This window comes from Homalodisca vitripennis, chromosome 7 (assembly GCF_021130785.1).
Source record: "Homalodisca vitripennis isolate AUS2020 chromosome 7, UT_GWSS_2.1, whole genome shotgun sequence".
In the NCBI taxonomy this organism is placed as follows: Eukaryota; Metazoa; Arthropoda; class Insecta; order Hemiptera; family Cicadellidae; genus Homalodisca; species Homalodisca vitripennis.
Window position 1 is genome coordinate 97,029,357 of NC_060213.1, and position 6,193 is coordinate 97,035,549.

Genomic DNA, 6,193 nt, shown 5'->3' on the forward strand with positions numbered 1-6,193 from the left:
GACTATAAAACATGTGTTTTATCCCTTTTAAGCCTCAGCTTTAAACTATGCTGGCTTCGAAGTACACTGATATTTATTTTATTCTCTACATATATATTTGACAGAATAAGTTTTCTTTAAATTTGTAACTATCCTTATGGCTTCTTTTTGTTGAACCAGAATTTTTGAATTAACTTCTGAAGTAGCTGCATTAATGACTATGCCGTAAGCAATAATGTGAATTAATTAAAGCATAATTGATTTTAAAACTTCTAAACTGCATACTTGTACTTTAGACATTCGCCTCAGTGTATACATCATCACTACTCGTATATAGCTGAGCCGCTTTGAAAGCGACCTGTTAAGTGAACAGTGCGGGGAGGGGGGGGGGAGAGAGAGAGAGAGAGACTCACTTCCCCCTCCACATTCCTTAACCAACCACTCTTCAGTCGCCACTTTACCACTCGTAGGGTGCGTGTTACATAACTGCTGTTTTACAAACCCAGTTATAATAACAGCTGTTAACAATAAACATTTGTTCAAATACTTCTTAACTAAAGTAACATTAAAGTAAATACGAGATGCAATGGGCTATTCTTAACACAAATAATTATATTTCTTATTCCATAACAACGAGAATAACAAAACATAGCCTTATGCTTAAAACACCAACGCAGGGAAGCAAAGCACTCGGTTCCCACTTGTGTCTTGTAAAGGAAATAGACCTAGCAATGAAAAGGGAGGGGGATGGCAGTAGGCGTGGTCGAGCTCCTGCTCCTCCCTCCCCCTATGCGCAAGAAATCTTTACTCAGGTCGCTTTTAAAGCGGCTCATCTATAGAAATTTTATTTAAAAGTTGGTCTACATGTTCATTCCAACTTAAACCGTTGTCTGTAATTAAACCTAAACGACCACAATTGTGTCATCTGCATATAAACAGACAGTAGCCTTCCCCCCTCTATTTCGGTAGGCAACTGATTTATATAGTAGAGACAGAGAAGGAGTCTAATATTGAACCTTGCGGAACTCTATGATCAACATTTCTTAGTTTCGAATGGAATTTTTTCATGTAATTATATTTAACACTGATTAAATCATGCTCAATTTCGACATATTGCTGTCTATTTTGAAGGTAAGAAATGAACCATGCAATTAAGGTTCTTGCCAGTTACTCCTACAGTTTCAGACCACTTATTAATTTACAATGTAATACACTATCAAAATAATGCTCTTGTCAAGTCCAAAAATACTCCAACAACGTGTTCACCCTTATCTACTGAATCAATTATTGACTCTATAAATGCCTGCTGTAATTTTGTGGATCGTCCAGCTCTGAAACCATGTTGTTGATTGTTTAGGATATTGATGGATTCTAGATAATGTAAGAGCTGGCTATAAACAACTCATTCAAAAATTTTAGAAAGAACTGGCAAAGAGAAACTGGTCTATAACAAGTAGAATTGCTTGAGTATCCCTTTTTGAAAAAAGCAAGCAAGACACCTTTGCTATTTTGAGATCTTTTGGGAACATTCCTGTTATCACAGAAAAGTTAATAGAATGTGTTAAAGGTTTTACTATCGTAGGGTATGATTGTTTTAGGACCATAATTTAAATGTCATCAAACCCTGAGGAGTATTCATGTTCAAAAGATGATATTATGCTACTTCAACCTCATTTACTGTTTTAAAGTTAAAAACTAGTTGAACATTGTCAATTCTGTAATTTAATATTACGTACATCATTGCTCGATGGAATGTAAGCAAGTACTAAGTTGTCAAATGCCTCAACCAAAAAATCAATGAACACATTTGAAACCTAGTTGTTCGCCAAGAACTTTTTTAATTGCTTATCCCACACATAATCATAGCCATTTAAAAATTCTCAAAAATTAGTTCATTCTTGTTGTTTATTGTTTACATTAAACATTACTATAATTAATGTCGAAATCATGTCAGGTTAAATCAATGTAATAACAATTTCTTCGTTTGATAAAAACAATCGAAACATTCGATAAAAACAACCGAGCAACGAGTGTATGCCGCTTAGTAAAGTCTACTCAAAAAAGTACTGGTACTTTGATGTACATCTTGTTGGTCTCCTGGCATTGGATCCGTCTAAGTACCCTATTCAAAATTCAGTGCCATTATTCTGGGTCTGAGGTGCGTGTGGGAAATTTCAGTTCCATGGATAGTGCCATAATTAATTTTTTAAACGTTTTCAGAATACAAATACTCAATTCATTAAATAATTGTAATTCACTTTTTGATGTTTTAGCCTATTGTCTGATATAATGTTAGACGACAATTCTCTACACATTCGTTTTCAATATAATTTGGTTTTAGGCAGACTTGCTACCTCATAGAAGATAGGTGAAAAGTTGACATTAATATTCATTGCAAACGTAATTGCCATGCTCTCACACGTTGTAGTACCTTACTTATCTCGCACAAAACATTATTTTCTCCGATATCTAATATGTGTTACTAATTTCAAATTCTATAAAACCATAATCTTAAAATAAATAATTTTAGAACAATTTATTTTAAGTGGCATAACTTTAAAATAAGGATTGGCTTAGCTGTTGGTCTGATAACTTTAAGTGCGAAGTCTAAGCTTCGATATAGAAAATTTTTTCACTGTTTTTGTAAGTTGGTTTCATCCCACTTCAAGTGATAACTTTCAGGCAACAGTGTTTAGAAATGTTAACCTTCAAATCAGTCTGCCTATCTTTAGATGTTTTGGTCCACATTTTGTAAACATCCTATATTTTTAATAATATTACAAAATTCAATAATCAACACCCTTTTGAACTAAAATCCTGATGTGTATCTGCATTCACTATGAACTTTCTATCCACTTTTCACTAATAATAAGTACTAAAGCTATGTATAGGTATTAGAAAAATTTAAGATGTGGTCGGTACAGAGTGGATATTTGCTAAAAATTACAAAAATATATAATCCAAAAATAAAAATTAATAGGACGTCATAAACAGAAGAGGTAGTTAATGGGAGATGCCAAAATAAGGCCTCTTACATATTAAGCTTTTATGCTGAGCCACCCCTGATTCTGTTATACTTTCAGACTACACTTTTAAATTAGCTCCAACAATCCCGGCACATGAGGGCTTGAAAAAAAATAACATTTTTATAAATTTTATTTTTCAAGTTAGAAGGTTTCCTTACTTGACAGAGTTTCAGATATATGTGAGACTTTTTAACGCACAACATTTTTATAGTAAAGTATGATTTTAACATATTCCTCACCATATTTTTTAACAAATATGTTAGTTTTTGGGCATGATTGGCTTTATTTTATATTTTGCCACCAGAAGAAGAGTACAGACTGTGTTCTTAAGACTCTGTATTTCAGCTTTTGTAATACAACAATGACTGATGTCCAAAATCACATTATCCTTTCAAATACACAATGAATATTTACAAAATTACAAACACATAGTTTTCAAAACGCTGAATAAAAATATTACTTAGTAAATGTAACAAAGGTTAATCTTACAGTATTCACATTGCAAGACCTATAAAAAATATTTTATTTTTTGTATTTAATAGTCTTTTCATTTACAATGTATTTTTGAAAAAAAAAAAAACAGGAAGTAAATTTTACTTAATTTTAAACAATTACTTTAGTACTAGTTAAGCAACAGAAAGTTACTAATTTTTAGTCTGTATGCACATCACTGTTGTTGAAACGGTTCACAGAAAGATGATTTGTATGGTTGTTCATAGTTGAAGATTTTTCATTTTGGTGCTAAAATCCTTCAACAACAGACAATATTCTTTATTAAAACATTCTTCTACCACAGTTTTGCATCAAAATTAACATTTAGAAAAGTTTCACATTATGCAAAATTGCTTGTAGTAAGTCTATTATAAATCAAGAACAGAAATATTCATCAAAGGAGTAGAATGGATGTTCTTTTAGCCAGCTGCCGATCCGCTGGTCGTTTGTCCATTTCACCACTGCTGGAAAATGGTTCCGAAGCTTAGATCCCATGTAGCTTGGCTTCTCTTCATACTTGGTAAGACAGTAGTGTGTCGCATGTCAGGTGTTGTATAATCAATGTTTGTTATTGTTGTTCTTCAATGAGAATGAAGAAACCATTTATATACAATGGGACTTTAAGAATTGATCCAACTACTGTACATTTGGTTGGACCAGCTGTAGGTTGTAGTTGCTGGTAGTTCTCCACCGGTTTATGCTACACAGCACCAAACTGTCTGTCTAAACCATTTTAGATGATTTTTGTTTTAAATGTTGAGTGTTTACACAGAAACCAGAATAACAATTTTAACACCTTCACTAGAGCTCTATACTGAGTGGGACCAACTACCCCTAAGTGAGTGTGTGCCGTAGGGCGTCAGCCGCTGTTAATGTCTTAATATTTATTATAATATAATTCAAGCATTTAAACCACATACTTATACTGCCTTACTGTCTCACACCATTACTATAATATGTTGTTATATTTATTGTTGTACTATATAGTTGCTTAGCCGTTATTACATCCTTTTCTGCTATTTTAACAGTCAGAAATGTTATAATATTGGTTGAGGTTTCTTTTATTACACCACTAGAAGACAAACAAATATGGTTGCTTCACACTCCTTAGAACGGGTAAATCACTGAGATTTTAATCTAGATCTCATATTTAATAGAGTGTTAAACTATGTAGTATTTTAACAATTAGAAGTGTTATAAATTATTATAACACTACAATAATAATAATAGTTGAGTTTCTTTTGTTAATCGGGTAAACCATTGGAAGACAATCAAATATGACTGCTTCATACAACTTAGAACAGGAAAAACGCAGAGTAAATTACAAAGATGTTACTCTAGACCTCATTTTCCATCTACAGGAGTGGATTTTGCCCTCATCAAAGGTTGTAATAAGTAATAAAATGATACACACACTCGTACTAGCAGTTACCCACGGCTTCCCACGCAATTTCAGAGGTTTTGCACCCGTATGAGCACTTCTGGTTTGAGTGAATTATATTTCTGACACCAATGTTGAGTTTGTCTTCTTGCCATGATCAAGAAAATATGTTAAAAATGATATATTTATGGCCATTGTAATTTACTTCTGCCTTAATATTTTTTGTTCCATAGTCGACTTTGCCTTGTTTCCCAAGCAATAAAATATATATCACAGATCAGAGAAGCCTAATTCTGTCAAAAGACAACCAAGATTGGTATTATAACAGTCTTTAAATTTATAGTAAAAATTAAAAAGTAACTTTGTCTTTTATATCAAATACTAAATATTTTATACATTTTATTAGCATACAGTTCTTGCTGACTGCTTCAACCGGAGTATTTGGACCAAATTCTGACCATATTATTGTTTTGGTAATTCTTGCAATTCTTGAGAAAAAATGCTACTTTTTAAGATATTGAAAGTTTAAAGATTTTAATGGCCACCATTTTGAAAATACTATATATTTTTTTAGTAATTGACCTTGTTACTATAAAAATTTGAGCCAAATTTTGTACAATTCAATTTGTTAGCTTTTAACACATTTTTTATAGACAATTTCTAACTATGTGTAAAATATGTGTACTTTCAATCAGTGGACCCTAGAAGATCATTAAAAGTACTATTTTGTTTAGCATAGGTTATGCACAAATACTTAAAACATAAACAAACACAATACATTTGAAAGTGAAATTCATTCAGTTTTGATGAAAACAGAAAAAACCAGACTTTGTCACAACACCAGATATTCTTTCAAAATTATACATAAATAGTTCAAACTTGGCCTAATAACGTTTCTATCCTATGTGAGCTTGTAGAAAAAACACAGTTTTAAGTTACAATCCATAATACTTGCTTTTTGTTTTGTGTAAAAGTTTATAAAAAACTGTTGCAGCTGATTTTGACACTAGACAACCTTTGACATCTGAGCAATGTAATGGATCACTTGTCTTTACTAAGTATTCTTTCTGCCAACAGTATCAATTCTATCATGGGATTTAACACAGTAACAAAAAAAAGTGAAAATTATTGCTTTTTATTACAGCTGGCAATAACAAATGGTTGACAAACTATGGTTCGGCTGTTTACAAGTTAAAACAAGTATTAAGACTAAATTTTACACCACATTTCAGATGGTCCAATAACACTATTACCTTCCTTCTCCCAAATATGACTTAGTGGCCCTCTCCTGAACTGAAACTATGGCAATGTCTTT